The sequence below is a fragment of the Lygodium microphyllum genome, chromosome 8 (genome assembly GCF_053477565.2).
Source record: "Lygodium microphyllum isolate KBCC chromosome 8, Lygodium_microphyllum_v1.1.10, whole genome shotgun sequence".
Classification (NCBI taxonomy): domain Eukaryota; kingdom Viridiplantae; phylum Streptophyta; class Polypodiopsida; order Schizaeales; family Lygodiaceae; genus Lygodium; species Lygodium microphyllum.
The window spans coordinates 35,841,161-35,858,160 of NC_141142.1; positions in this window are offsets into that span (position 1 = coordinate 35,841,161).

Sequence of the window (17,000 nt, forward strand, 5' to 3'; positions counted from 1 at the left end):
CAATTTCTCAACCTAACCATATATGTAGAAAGCATCAGTGATGAGGCTAAGCTCCACAAGTAAATGTATGGTTTAGAGCCATCTTTATCAACTGATGTCATGGCACAAAACCTTACTTCCCTCTTTAAGGCTATTGAGCTTGTGGAGTGCTATGGAAGAAAATCTAGAAAAGAATCTTCATTTCAGCCTCGTTTTGGACAGCCAAGGACTGTTTTTAAATAGGGACAAGTTGGTAACACTTATGGCAGCAATCATGTGCCAAATGGGAGCTTAAGGGTGTCAACTTATCCACCATTCAATGCTTCTAGACCTCAAACTAATTTTAGGATAGCAAACAGTCCTGGAGTTGACTTCAAACAAGGGGATAGCAAGCCTAAATCCAATTCAGCCAACATGAATCCAAAATCCATTCCTATGGATCTTTACAAAGAAAGAAAGGAGAAAGGCTTATGTTTCAAGTGTGGGGAAAAGCATACACCTGATCATGCCTCAAAGTGTGTATATAAAAATGTCAAACCCAAGCTTCAAAGTATGTTAGTCTTTGAGGATCTTGAAGATGAGATGGATGAAGCCAATGCAGTTGCACTCAATGCTGAAAATGAAGATCTTGAGGAAGAGGTTGGGGAAGAGTATTTCTATGATCCAACTAACTCCTTTCCTTTTGATCCAGTGGGACTTGTAATGACACACTTGCTGCCACTAGTTGTTCTATTTCCATGGATGCTTGGATAGGATCTAAGAGCCCTAATAAACTCCATATGAAGGGTAACATTCATGGAAAGCCAGTGTTCATTCTGATAGACAGTGGCAGTATCCATAGTTTTGTGAATAAGTCTATCATGGACAAGCTGAATTGTATTCCCACAAATTTATAGCAGCCCATTAGATTTCAAGTGGCCAATGGTAAAGAGAAAATCAACACACAGATATGCCCACATGTTTCTTTACACCTGGCTGAAAATTTTGGAGCAAAAGTAAACTTGATTACTTTGGAAATGGGGCCTATAGACATTGTACTCGGTTGTAATTGGTTGATGACATTAGGCAGGATCACTATGGATTTCTCACAGCTGTATATGGAGTTTATCTTTAATGGACATTTCATCCATTTATAGGGAATTCCTAGTAGATCATATTTTCAGCTTATTACCATTCAACACCTCAAAAGGGAGTACAAGAGGTGCTCACAAATATTTGTTTTGCATTTGAATAAAGAGATGCAAGATCAGCCCAATAATTTAGCAAACCATCAAGCCTTGACAGCTCTTCTTGAGGAGTATAGGGATTTGTTTGAGGTGCCTTCTTCGTTGCCTCCCAAGAGAGCAATAGATCATCCTATTGATTTGGAGCCCAACTCAAAGACAATCAATAAGCCACCTTATAGATTTTCTAAGTGTGAATGAGAGGAAGTAGCCAAGCAGATCAAGGAACTTCTTGAGATGGGATTCATTGAACCAAGTTCTTCACCTTATGCATCTCCAGTTCTGTTAGCCAAAAAGAAAGATGGATCTTTCATAATGTGCATTGACTATAGGGATCTTAATAAGATCACAGTGAAGAACATATATCTGATACCCAGGATTGATGATTTGCTTGATGATCTCAAGGGGGCTTGATTCTTTACGAAGATTGATTTGAGGTCAGGGTATCATTAGATTCGCATGCGAGAGGGTGATGAAGTCAAGACTTCTTTCAAGACTGATCGAGGACTCTATCATTTCTTAGTGATGCCATTTGGGCTTACAAATGCTCCAGCTACCTTCCAGAGCCTGATGAATAAGATTTTATAGCCTTTTCTCTTTCAGTTTGTCTTGGTGTTCTTTGATGTCATTTTGATCTATAGTAAGACTTTATAGGATCACTTGGCACATATGAGGAGGGTTTTTGATGTATTGAGACATCACATGATTTTTGTTAAGGAGAAGAAGTGTTCTTTCATGCATATTGAAGTGGAATACTTGGGACATATTGTCAATGAAAAAGGAATACATGCTGATCCCAAGAAGGTGCAATGTATAAAAGATGGGCCAACATCCACTACTACTACTTCTCTTAGAGTATTCCTTGGTTTATCTTCATTCTATCGCCGATTCATCAAGCATTATGCAGCCATTGCAACTCCTTTGACAGATAGGTTGAAGGAGGCTTTCTTTTGGGATGTTATTACATATAGTAGCTTCAACCAGTTAAAGGGACTCCTTACCTCTGCTCCTATCTTAGTATGCCCGGACTTTTCCAAAGAATTTACTATACAGTGTGATGCTAGTGGTCGTGGCATTGGGGCTGTTTTGTTACAGAAGCATGGAGTGATTGCCTTTGAGAGCCGTAAGCTTATAGATAAAGAAATGGCTATGAATGTTTATGATCAGGAGATGTTGACTATCTTGCATGCAATTAAGAAGTGGCACCATTACTTATATGGTAGCCGATTCAAAGTACATAGTGATCATAGGGTTCTTAAGTATTTCCTTACTCAGTCCAATCTTACTCCTAAGCAACGTCGGTGGGTAGCTACACTACAGAATTATGATTTTGACATCACTCATATGAGGGGCAAAGACAATATAGTGGCTGATTCTCTTTCTCGTATGTGGGCTTGCAAAGTTTCAGGTATGACTAAGTTGCATAATGATTGGATCGAAGAACTACAGGAGGCTTATCTTTTGGATGAAGAATTCGGCCATATTTTTCAGAAATTACATCAAGGTCTTATGGAAGAAAACTCACATTATCAGTTCAAAAATGGCCTTATTTGGTTGAAAGGCAATATTTTCATTCCTTCTACCTCTTCTTTTACACGGAAAATTATGAAGGAACTACATTCTTCACCTTTAGCTGGACATTTAGGAGTTTTCAAGACCTATGACAGGATCAGTAAAAGTTTCTATTGGAAAGGACCGTGGAAAGATGTCAAGGACTTTGTCATGAAGTGTATGCCTTGTCAGCAAAATAAGGGAAGTACCCATAAGCCAGGAGGTTTGTTACAGCCATTACCTATTCCTACAGGTAAATGGACTCATATTACTATGGATTTCATTACTGGCTTTCCTACTATCAAGAAGGGATGGAATAGTATATATGTGGTGGTAGATAGACTCACCAAGGCAGCCCATTTTATTCCAACTAAGATTCAATTTACTACCTCTCAAGTGGCCAATCAATTTATGGAGCACATTTTTAGACTATATGGATTACCGCAGGTGATTGTTCATGCATCTACGGCCTATCATCCACAAATTGATGGACATACAGAAAGATTCAAAAAATGGTTGGAGACTTATCTTCGCCATTTTTGCTATGATGTCCAAACTTCATGGGATTCTTGGTTACACTTGATTGAGTTTGCTTATAACAATTCTACCCACGCTAGTATTGGAGTTTCACCCTTTGAGGCTTTGTATGGTTACAAGGTGCCCTTACCCACAGTCATCTTTAATGAAAGGATCAATCCTCGTGGGAAGGAAGAGTTAGAAATAATGCAAATCCTTCTTCAGCAATGCAAGATGAATCTTAGGAAAGCTCAAGACCAAATGAAGATGTATGCTGATGAGAAGAGGCGGCCTTTAGAGTTCCAAGAAGGAGAGTTGGTCTTAGTAAAGGTGCCCAAGTCTAGGTACTCTACATTAAGAGATGGATCTAGTAATAAGCTTGCTCACAGGTTTTATGGCCCTTACCGGATCCTTAAGTGTATTGGAGACTTGGCATACAGATTAGAGCCTCCATCTTCCACAAAGATTCACAATGTCTTCCATGTTAGTCAACTCAAGCCTTTTTATGGTGATCCAGTGTGGATATAGTTGATGAGCTGCCACCTATTGATGAAGAAGTTCTTATTCAGTACATCCCAGAGGCTGTTATAGGTCAGCGTGAGAAGAAGCTTCGATCTCGTTCTATCATGGAATATTTGATCAAATGGAGAGGTTTACCACTCGAGGAAGCTTCTTGGAGGCCTGATTTTATATTGGATGAGTTTCCTTTCTTAAGGGATACATTGGTGGCTGAAGCCTATTGATTATGGAGCTAGTGATGATGTAGACATGATCGGGACAACACGCTGTTTTAGAACAGTTTTTATCATGCCTAAATTTCATAATTAAGCTATCTACATGGGCTCAAAGTACTCTTCAAGAGCTCCATTTTGATATATGGCATGCCTCATTTGGACACTTCTAGTAGAAGTTATGGAAGATTTTGTTCAGCTGTCGGTTAATTGGAGCACCTTTTCCAATTGGACACTTCATTTTGAGATTATCTGATGAAGATTTTATGGCTCCATATACTTTTGAAGTATTCCAAATCATGTATATAGCTGAGGCCTACTCTTGTTATTCAATTTTAGTCCATATATTGGTCATTCTTCATTCATTTTCCCATTTGTAAAGCTGTAAAAACAGAGCAGTACTATGTTCTATCCATCCTTTTCTAGTCTTTCAAGTTTGTTTTTTAGGACAAAAACTTTTGGGAAGAGATGGATTGTAAGAAGCTGGAAATAAGGACTTAGTGTAAAAATAATATTGATATTATGCCATGTCACACTGACATTGGTATAAAAGGAGAGGACATGTAATTTTTCACATCTTTTTGACACATTAATACAATTACTGTCCTTCTCTCCCATCTTGCTCACAGCTTCCATGGCTTCTCTCTCTTTTCTGTCTTTCTCTCTCCAAATCTAGTATTTCTCTCTCCTCATTACTATTTTTCTCTCTCTTCTGCAATATTCTCTCTCCTCTTTCTCTCTTTGACAGCAACAAGGACAAGCACATCCCATCAAGATGCACCAAGTTGGCCTACATGGAGTAGGATGAGTGAGAGAAGAGGAGGCTTCCCAAAATGTTTGATAGGGATATCTACAACATCATTGATGCAACATTTCCAAAGGATATCTTGATGGAACCCGGACCCTTGGTAGTTCATTCTTCTACAATTGAGATAGATGTTTTTGTCTTTCACTCGAATTGAGATAGATGTTTTTGTCTTTCACTTGGTTTGAAGATGTTATTGACAATGTAGGGATATTCAATGCCAATGGAAAGGAGAAAGATGTAGCTTATCTAAGAGCTGATGTAGTAAGAGGATGAGGTGGATATGCTAAAACATATGTCAATTACATAGCTAAAAAATGGCATGACGAAACACAAATATCATAACAAACAGGTGTGGGCTAGACTAGGTGTAGATGTGGCATTAGGGGATATATAGACCTAAAAGGGCCCTTTAAATTAGGAGTTAATGACTTTCCCAATGATAAGAGATTTGAAGTGTACCAATAAGAGAGGGGATGGTATGTGCATTCCATCTATCTTATTTTTCTACCTTGGCCTATCACATCTACAAACACATACCACATCTACATTAGTGATTAACAAGAAAAATACAACAATCTAACCACGTATAACAATTTACATCTATGTCTAGCTTAGCCTATGCATATATATATATCACCTAGCCTACACCTAACCTAACCTACTTGCCTTGCCTATGCCTAGCCTAGGCTATGCTAAGCCTAATCATAGGTGTCAACTAAGCTAGGCTAAGGGAGCTAGGTGTGGCATTGCTTTGCATAGGTATTGGCTAGGCTACTTGTAGACATATGTTAGGCTAGGCGACCACAAACTAGGCATATGCATGGTAGATGTAGACACTACTAAATCTAGGTGTAGGATAGGCAAGGCATAGGTTGGGGCTAGGCTAGTGTAGGCTAAGCAAAGCATTGGCATGGGCTACATATGGGTGTAGACTAGTATAGGTTACAAGTAGGCTAGGGTAGGATAGGCTACAAGTAGATGCAAGCTATAGGTGTTGGCTAGGGTAGCTAGGCTATGTGTAGATGTGGCATCATAAGATAGACTACACATAGGTGTAGATTAGGTGTGGCATAGTATAGGCTAGATGCAACACTGGACCTATGCCTACACCTAAACCTAACGTAACCATCATGGGAAATATGAACTCAGAAGGGGCCTCATAATGAATGAATTAGTAGCGGATTACTTTTTCTAATCTAAATAGAAAGGTGGGTCAAAAAATCATAATAAGGAAAAAATAGATTTTCAATAAAAATCACTAATGGCTCTATTAGGAGTTTGACTACATGGGTGGCCCAACTATACCAAGTGGTGTAGTGGTGAGGACTATCGTTTTCAATCTTTTTTTAGGCTACAATTGGGATTGTTCATCCATCTCTCACAAGTACTTTAGCCTTTCCTTCGTCAAGGTAACATTCCAATATTGTTGCTCTAGGTTTGTGACTACCAATTCCCAATGTAAGCTTTCAATTGTGTTGATATATCTTGCCACATGTTCCTTCAGGGTGATTTCTGAGCCACCAATAGTTGTATATATGATACATTGTGTAGAAATATTGCCCAAATGTGTAGAGTTGTTGCTCTATCAGTCACTTACCTAGCCCCAATGAACATCTCGGTGAATGTCTAAAAGAGGGCCTCTCGAGTTGATGAAATAGATATTTATTTGCTTTGAGCATTCCCAACTTGTCTCTGATCATGGTCATTCCAAAAGAAAGTAAAGACAAGGGCACATCTTTGGTTGTGGCCTCTCCACTGTCTCAAAAATTATTGATAGCTTCATTGATGCATTGCTTCCTTTTCAAAAGCAATTCATTACATGGCCTACTATGCCTAATGAAATGGCTCTCCTCAATGCATACATGCAACAACAATAGTGTTATCAAATTTGCAAGAAAAATCACAGGAAACTAAAGTGAAGATTTAATTTATTTTTGTGGATTTTCAAAATGGTTTAAGTTTGTTCCATGCATACAATCGCGGCCGCTACCAGATAACACTGAAGCTGCTTGTTTTTTAGAGGTAGAAGGTCATCATTATAAGTGAAAAATTAAGGGCTTGCTATTTTGAAGCTCAAGACCCACTTGTTCTATTAAGAAAGAAGAGGAAAGAGAGACAGAGTTGATGTTTTGTGATGTGTATGAGTTTTATTTTGCATTCAACTACTCCAAGAGATTGCTATTGATGAAAACAACATATTTTAATGCATTTTGATGAGTTGGACTATTTGTGCCATTCCTCCACACTTTTCATGTTTGGAAAGCCACAAGGCATTGGTTTAATAAAAAAGGACTTTCTTTGTAATCTTTGAATTAAGGTCAAATAGGCTAGAATCATTTTCACACTACAAAAACAAGATAAATGTGTTTTTGGAGTTTGTTTTACTTAAGACAAACAACATAAAAACTACATGAAAAGTTTCCAAAAATATTGCTAATGCTTGAAGAATGATTGATTGTTTTGATATTGCCTTTTAGCATTAGTTGGCCAATGTGTCAAGCACTTGGTTTTGCAGTTTGTTGGCCTTTTTGGTCTTTTTGGTTTTGCAATTGATAGTTTCTTGGTGCTTGGTGTTTGGCACATACTATAATGACTGTGACTTCTTCTTCAACTTTAGAAAATTCATTGTTCAATATTGAAAATTTTGATGGTATGAACTTCTCGTATTTGAAAGTGCTAATTTATAATGTGCCAATTCAAAAGAGGCAAATCAAGCTAATCAAACTGCGGGGTGTAAAGGAATGGAATGAGATGCTTAGGATGAGGTCCATGAGTTTGCACACTCTACCATCATCCTGACACTCTAAATATGTGTATTTTAGTATTGAGGGCTCTAAAAGTGGTGGGTGTATGGAAGAAGCTACATGACTTGTATGAGAAAACAAGTGCTACTTGACAAGTTTATTGGTTGAAAAAACTCATTGACGTCTCCATGGATTGGCTTCTATATCCAATCCTTTGAATGAATGTAATATTGGTTGAAAAAACTCATTGACCTCTCCATGAATTGAATTCTATATCTAATCATTTGAATGAATATAATCCATTTTTAGTTAGTTGATGGCTCAAAATATTACCTTTCATGATTTAATGAAAGCCATCTTTTTAATTGTCACTCTAAGAGTTAGGATACTTTCAGGGGTAGAGTAAGTTTAGAGAAGAAGAAAACAAAACATACTTAAAAACAACACAACTCCATTGAGACATGCATGAGCGCACATGCGCACGCGCACGCGCGCACAGAGAGAGAGAGAGAGAGAGAGAGAGAGAGAGAGAGAGAGAGAGAGAGAGAGAGAGAGAGAGAGAGAGAGAGAGAGAGAGAGAGAGAGAGAGAGAGAGAGAGAGAGAGAGAGAGAGAGAGAGAGAGAGAGAGAGAGAGAGAGAGAGAGAGAGAGAGAGATGAACCTTTGAAGTTTCTATTTACCTATGTGGAGTATTCACTCAAGGACCCACAAACTCACCCACTCACAAACTTTCTGTGGTGACACAAGAAGCTAAGTGGCACTAAGGTAAGGGAAATAGAAAACTAGGGTTTCTTTTTATTATTGAAGCTATGTTGGGAAGTAGCATCTACAACAAGGGTTAGCTTTTATGAATTGTGTGAAAGAGAAGGAAAGTTTAATGATTACTATTTGCTAATGGAAAAGGGTAGTTTTTAACATTTACAAAAGAAAAAGAGGGTTTCTTTTCTAGAGGAGTGTGTGCTAAGGAAGGAATAAGTGACTAATACAGGAGAGGGAGAAATAAGAGGAGGAGGAAATAACATCATCATTGAATGAAACAACATATCCTCTTCAATCTGCAATCCATAGGTACCCATTGTGTTTCCTTTCTTGTTCTATTCCATTGAATTTGTGTTTTTAAAAGAGAGAGATCAGGGTCACATGACTTATGAGTTCATCCTCCATGATTGGAATCGGCCTAATAAGCTAAGTTTAGATAGAGGAAACAATATTAAGTATTGGGGATAAAGGCACATGTTCCTAGCGGCTCACATTTACTTATTATACACTATACCCACACACTTGTACACTGCAAGTGGTGGACACCCATCACTTAACTTTATTCTTTATTTTTTCAGTGACTATTGAACAAGGGAGGGCTAGCCACATATTACGATTATTGGAGTTCCCACATATAGTGTCTCTTTCTCTTGCTCTATTGCTCTATCCACCATAGCTCTTGCCTTGCCCTTACTTCTATTTCTGTACTTCTACTTGGACTCTACCTTTCAACTTGTATCAAAGCTTAGACTTAGGAGCTTCATCAATTACTTTCTTTAGCTCATAAAGAAGATTTGGCTCAAGGTTTCATGACATCCATTCTCTCTTCCTCCCAAGGTATGTATTGAGTCTTCCCTTCTCCCAACTTGTCAATGAGCTTCCAAGGTTTAGCTGGAATCTTGTAGAGTGCTTATTGAGATAAGAAGAACTAGCCATTCTATCCATTTTGAGTGGATACATAACATGTTGTAGAAATCATGGACAAATATGGCATCTTGATAGCACTTTGGTATTTTGGCCATAACTTTTGCATACAATCTTATTGAGCTAAGAAGAACTAGTCATTCTATCCATTTTGAGTGGATACATAGCATGTTGTAGAAATCATGGACAGATATGACAACTTGATAGCACTTTGGTATTTTGGCAAACTTTTGCATACAATATCAGAGTTAGGTGTTCTATAGCTAAAAAAGAAGAACATGGCAAGAGCTACAGAACTTTGCACTCATAGAGTTGATTTTGTACATTTTTCTATGGTTTGTTTTATACAAAATAGAACAGTTCTAGTTTGGACAACAAGCATTTGATTGGTTTATGTTGTGATGATAATGGTGAATGTTTGCAATTCTTGGATGATGCATTGATGCTCTAGAAAGACCTTTGAATTGATTAGATCAGTCAATGAAGTGGTTATTGCTGTAATAATAATTTGGACAACAAGCATACAATAGTGAGCTTTATGCTTTGAATGCCTATTGTGTCTACATGGCATTTTGGATATGCAACATATCTGTGATAATGTCTAGCATTGATGTATGATTTGGGATATGGTTATGAGATGCTTTGGCACTTGAATTTGAGCTACATTTGATGTACTTGGGCTTTGGTCGATTGCTTTGAGCTTCCGTGCTTACTCACTTAAGGGTATTGAAGCTTCATTGGACAATTATGCTCCTGAATGTATTTATGATACGCTTGGGCTTCCTCAATGCTTTGATATATATGTCTTGAGCTTTGCTTGCTTACTTTGCATTATGGATTCACTTCCAATAAGAGACACTTGTACTTACTTAATAGACCTTGGTCCTTTAAGATTGTGGGACTCTTGGTTCACATATATGCCCTCTTGTATGCTATTGGATGATGTTATCTCTACTTGTGGGCTGATTTGATTTTGTATGCTTTGGATGCTAGCACTTACCTCTATCAACAATTGTCAATTATGTATATATGCATATTGGTTACACACTAAGCGCTATTGCTCTTTGCTTAGTCAGTTGTACATTTGACTGATCTTTGCAATTGCTCTTAAGAACTTCTACATGCATGATGTATGTGCTTATGGGATACATGGTTTACTAACACTTTTGAATTGGTGATAGTCTTTAGTACCAGTGCACTATGGTCAACCATTGCTACTTACATTTTTTGTATCCCAATCACTATTAGGATATCCTTGGCAGTGGGAGCTTGCTTTCTTGGTTATTTTCCCACAATTGGATTGGTATACAATACTGTCTTTATTTCAATGTTGTTGTAATTACAGCTTTGAGCATTCTTTTGGAGAGTAGACACTTTGCCTTGAGAATTCTATTGATTGCTGTTTGTGGACAACTATACCACCTTTTGTTCTTTCCTTTTTACTCGCTCTTTTGGATCAATTTTGGGGGTTACTTTGTTGAATTCACAATAACTCATACTCATGTTATTTGTAGACACTTGCAATCATTATGACAAAAACTTGTGGACCTTTGCATGAAAGAGGGTACAGATATGTGTACTCATTTGAATGAGTTTTATTCCATTTTTACTATGCTTGTATTGCAAGGCATTCAATTTGAAGATAATTTCCTATCTTTATTCTTGCTTGTCACATTGCAAATGCATTTGCTATGGTAGCAAGGATACAAGAATCATGGGCTACGCTAACTCAGATTATGCAAGACATATAGACAATAGAAAGTCCACCTTTGGATATATCTTTACCAATATTGAAGGTACTATCTCTTGGATGTCCAAGGTATAGGAATGCACGGGCTTGTCTACTACCGAGGCTGAGTACATTGCAACCACTGAAGCTTGCAAGGAGGCCCTATGGTTAGGCCATGTGATTGTAGATCTTAACATGCATATGACTCCTACACAACATGTGGATTCTACGAGTTTTATTCAATTGGCCAAGGATTCAGATTTCCATGTGAAGAAAAACCACATTGAGATGCACTATTACTTCATCACAGAGGTGGTAGAGGATAAGTCCATTGAGCTTGTTGAAATCTATTGTCAAAATCCTGATTGATGAGAATCTTGTAGATCTGCTCACTAAAAGTTTCTCAACGAAACATTTTGCCTTTCTTAGGAGGTTGATGGGCATAGGATGACATGACGTCTTTCCTCATCCTGTTGTCCTCTACGTACATAGTGTCCTTTTCTCTTTTTCTTTTACTCCTCACTAAGGCATACTTGCCTTTAAGTGGAAGGTTATTAGGGGTAAAGAAGCTTGTGCCTAGCCACCCATATTTAGTCACTAAACACTATACCCGCACACATGCAGACTACAGGTAGTGAGCGCCTATCACTATCACTTTATTCTTTACTCTTTTAGTGAATATTGAATAAGGGAAGAATGGTCACACATTGTGATTGTCGAAGTTCCCACATACTATCTCTCTCTTGCTCTCTTGCTCCATCCACCATGGCTCTTACCTTGCTCTTGCTTCCTCTTATGTGCTTCCACTTAGGCTCTACCTTTCATTGATCAATTAGAGTTTGCCTCCTTTATATTACATACTACATCATCACTAGAGTGCCTACCATAAGTAACTCTATACTTGTTAATAGTTTGACAAGTGTGAATGTTCAAAGTAGTTTGCTCTTAAAATAGGTCAATGGGAAAATAAATGTAGGCACTAAGACTTCTAGTAGTGTACTCATTATTAGAGAGAGATCTTATGCAAGTGGAGAACCTCTGGATAGGGGAAAGTCTAGGATCAAGTCATGCAATAGAAAAGACGTGGGATGCTACTATTGCATCAAGAAGGGCCACATAAAGGATTGTTCCAAATGGAAAAGCAAGATTAAGGAAAAGCAAAAAGGTTAAGATAATGGCAAGAAAGACGAGAAACAAAAGCCCAAGATCAAAGAGTCAATACAATTAGTAGGAATGAAGGTGATATGCTCTATGTCTCTTCATTTGGGGATGCATTCTTGGTTGCTGCAAATGATGGCATGTGTCAAGATTGGATTCTTGACTTTGATGCATCATTTCATGTCACTCTTTGGTTTGCCAAATATGATGGTGTTAGAAAGAGATGTGCATGCTTGGGCAATAACTTTGCTTGTAGCATTATTAGTATTGGAGATGTACACTTGTCATTGGCCAATGGTTTTTCCTTTATACTTAGAAATGCATGTCATGTATCACTTAAAGTAAAATTTGAATCCTAAAAAGCACTAGAGAGCTAGACGATTATGGCTATCTTGTGATCTTTGGTGATCATGCATGGAAGACATGCAAAGGGTCTCTCATAGTTGCTAAAGGACCAAAATTTGACACATTATACTATTTGCATGTATTTAGCCTGAATGACAAAGTTATAGTTATAATGGAGGTCACATGTTTATTACTCAAATGAAATAGTAGTCATGTTTGGAATACTTACCATCTCCCCTTTCACGCATGTGCATATGAAAAGTACAAGCATATACATAGAGTGGTAGGAGGGGATTGCCTCATCAATCCTCATGGCATGCATATCTCGAATTCACAACACATGCCAATCATGCAACCTATTCTATCACACATGTATATATGCATATACACAACACACACATACGTGCATGCTAAGTGGTAGAAAAGGACTACCTCACAACATACATGTGCCAAATTCACGGCACATTCCAATTAGCAAGCCTCTCCTACCACATATTACATAAACTAAAACCCAAAACTACTTCATTCTCTTATGTTAATTGAAATTTCTCCTATTAGCTAAAGTTTGAATTTGAAAAAAGCTAGTTGACACACTTAATTAACAGCTTGTATCTAAATTGTGCAAAATGAAATAGAAATATATATTTTAGAAACTAGGTAGTTAAGGAGTCCTCTCCTAGAATATCATGAAGATGAGTGACTTCACCAAAGGCTTGTACATGAAATGGTTTGTTATGTTTTAAGTGTAAAAAAGTAATAAGAGCATCTACAACCATGGTCCCGTACCTTTGTGTCACTTCAACTAGTGGAAAACGTTCATTGAATTTGGCAATTTCACTTGGACATGTCTAATGGTACTTAATGAAGTAAACATACATTTTTATAATCGTTTGAATATGACGTTTTGGAAAATCCTATCTTTAGTGTCAAAGTCGAATAAAGATTTTTTTGCTTCAAATTATTGACACAACAAATCAACATGAATTGATTTATAGCTTGATTACAAAATAACATAAAGGTGAAAAGGTTGGAAAAATTCGAATAAGGATAAGATATGTCATTTAACATAACTATGTATAGATTGATTAGTCCTATTCATTTTCTCCGTTGCCCCATTTTGGGCTAGCTTTTTTGGAGGTACTCTCTTTTATGCCATGCATATCATAAAAGTTTTGAAAAGAATGAGAGGTATACTCTCCACCATTATCACTTTGCAAGCATTTTAGCTTATTTTCTGACTATTTTTCTACAAATGCCAAGAACTTTTTGAAACTTAAAAAGTATCACTCTTCTAACGAATGAGAAATGCCCACACTTTCTAGTGACATCGCCAATGAAAGTGACAAAATAAGAGGCTCCACCCAAAAAACCCGAGGATTAGATCCACATTCCCCCAAGGTATGGATAGACACTGGGCATGAATTCTGCTAGATAGTATCCAAATAAGTTACACATGAATAAACAAGTGATGGGCATTTTATCATGTATTCAAATACACAATGTCCTAATATGCTAATTGTTTGATGGAATGGGCATTTAGATCATATACGTGGCCATAAGATGTCCTTAGATATATGTAGTTTTTTAAAAATTTGGCAATGTTTTTGCATTCTTATGCTTTCATGAGTAACAACTTAATGGAATTTATGTTACATTTTCAACATCTAAATGATATCGTAGAATGTATGATTCAATTGAAGTTTATATGTGATACCAATATGACTCAAGGTTGATATGATATAATTGTGTTTTTTAATCAAAGATTCTATGTTACACATTTACATTCAAGTGATGTAACTTAACCTGGGGAGGTTAAGCCTTGGCCATCATGCTTATACACTTACTTTTCTTTATTATAGAGAGTTTGTGGTATGTGAAGATGGTGCTTAATATTGCCAAAGCACTCTACATTTTCTTAATAGAGCCATATCGTATAGTACAAAAAAGTAGATATCATTCATCAACAACAATGACATTGCCTTTGTCAACTTCTGCAACAATCAGGCATATGCGACAATGTGTACCATGCTATAGCAGCAAGGGCTAACACACTTACTTGTTGATGCACTTTGGGATCTTCAAAAGAACCTACATCTTTGCCATACACTACTCGAGAATGCACCCAAGGTGCTTGAAGACCTTAGGGAGTCAGCATCAACATCTACATTAAAGAAGTTAGCCATGTGGAACATAAAGTGGAGAGAGGAGGTGGCACACTTAGAGTAGGCGAAGGACTTATTTGGTATAACCTCTTTGCCAAAGCATCTGAAGACTACCATATGTGCAAGCTAGTTCTAGTCTTACAAGGCAACAAGAAGATATGTTGAGGGCAGGAACCATGTGGCACACATTGAGGAATCACCAATGCACACCAATAATTGGTGTTCCCTTTGATGCCATCAAGCCAAGCAGAGTCATTGGCAAAGGTTTCTTTAGACAGTGTGTCAAAGCCACCATAGAAAATATTAGTTATTTTCCTTTAGATTTAAAATATTGTGCAAAATATACAAGGACTCTAACAGTGCTAAGCTGCATCAATTTTAACTAGAGAGTGGAATGCGAAAGGTCGATGCATCAACTATGTGATGCATTATCTTTACTTTTGAGCCCTCGTGAGTTACGATCTTCTCCTTTTTGAATGGTGGTATGGTGAATGAAGTATTGATGGAGGGTCCTTTTTAGGAATGTAAATCTAGAAAGATAATCAAGTGCCTATGCAAGCCATTATTGGGGTTCAAGCTGGATCCTAACATGGCACCAAACACATAGAATAGGGCTAGGATTATGGGCATCATCAATAACATGCCAAACATTATTCATGTGCTGTGGATGGGATGAAGGTTGTGCATAGTGTCAATATCATCCATTCAAACTTGCATGCCAACAACATGGTATTAGACTTCACCAAAGATAATATCTCCATGGTGGGCATCATAGACTAGGATTAATTTTTATTTCTGGCATGACAAGTTCAGCTCCCCATTGGCATTGTGGGGCACTAAATGAGCCTATACACATCATGGATGAGTGTTGATGAAAAGGAGAGTTGGAAAGGAGAAGAATGCCATGGATTGCATCCAATATCTATGACTTGATGTGTCAATTTGCCAATAGCAAGGAATTAGATGTGTGTGCAATTGTCTGACTCGACATCTGCCTTATTGAGTTTTGGCACTTAGGACAATGCTTGTGGTTGTGTAGGAAGCCAATGGATGTCCTAGATGAAGTGATTATGCATGTGATAGAGTTTAAGGCAAGATATCACATGTTGGTAGATGATAGGGCCATGCGAATGTTGGTTGTGGATCTCGACGACTTTTTGAGGGTGGACAGTGGTATTGTTCTTGTAAAGGCACAAAGACCACTTGTAGACCTTAGCCTTATCCTAGTTTACCCTTTCTAAATAGCCCACCTCTTGTAATCTCTCCTTGTAGTTTATAAACTTTTCTAATAAATTTTTGGAGTCTCTATGACATGTGAATCTAAAGTTGTCTTGAAAAGAGTCATATTAAAAAAATTAATAAAACTCTATGGTCTATGAAATACAACTTATAATTTATTGTTTAAGATTAAGTTAGTTATGTTGTTATAATTTTTAAGAGTAATTATCTCAAGATTCCATGTCTTTATGTGTCTCATCCATAATTTGCATGGTTGATAGTTTTCTCAAGTTTTGAAATTTACTATTTTCATTGTCTCATATTTTATATAATAGTATAGATTTTATATTTGCAAATTGTTTCTAGTTAGCATATATGAACCATTGGTGTGAGCATATTAATGCACATACAAAGTCTATGAGTACAAATAATTGCATCTTGATATTTACACTGTGGACCCACAATGCTTATCATAATATATTTAATAAAGATAACACTTAGCAAATTCCATAGTCATTAAAATTAGTAAGAGACTTTTATGAACCCTTGAGAGCTACTTTGTGATTAATTCTATAATAAATTTGTATTTTGCATCTATGACATAAGAATCTATTAAATTCTTTAGTTTAAAAAATAATTTTACAATAAGAGATTTATAGCTATTGCTAAAAACGTCACATAAGGGTCAAGAAAATTTCATAACATAGGTTACATAGGGACGTATTAAACATGCCTTGGACACACATAATGCCTGCACATAGTGGTCTCCTCGAGAGAGCATCTTACGCTCGGGTTTTTGTATATATTTCTTTCCTTCTATGGATGTGTGGCTATAGAGGTTCAAGTTTTTTGTCTTTATAGACTCCTAACAACATTTAGTTTGGTTGTTTTTTTTCCCAACCTTGTAGTGCCAAGAGGAAGGCTTCCCTCCCCCTACAAACCTTCAAGTCGCACTGTGGGGTGAGGGAAGATAATGCGAGGTGAAGTGTTGGATTTTCAAAAATTGAAAAAAGCTGATTGGTTTTCAAGATTCTGACACTCCTAAAGGAAGCAAAATGATTCAATAGCACTGTAATCGTTGCGCTAGAGCTCAAAACTTTCATGGCTTTAGTGGGGTGAAGATCAGGGTAACTAAACCTCATTGCCATCGGGT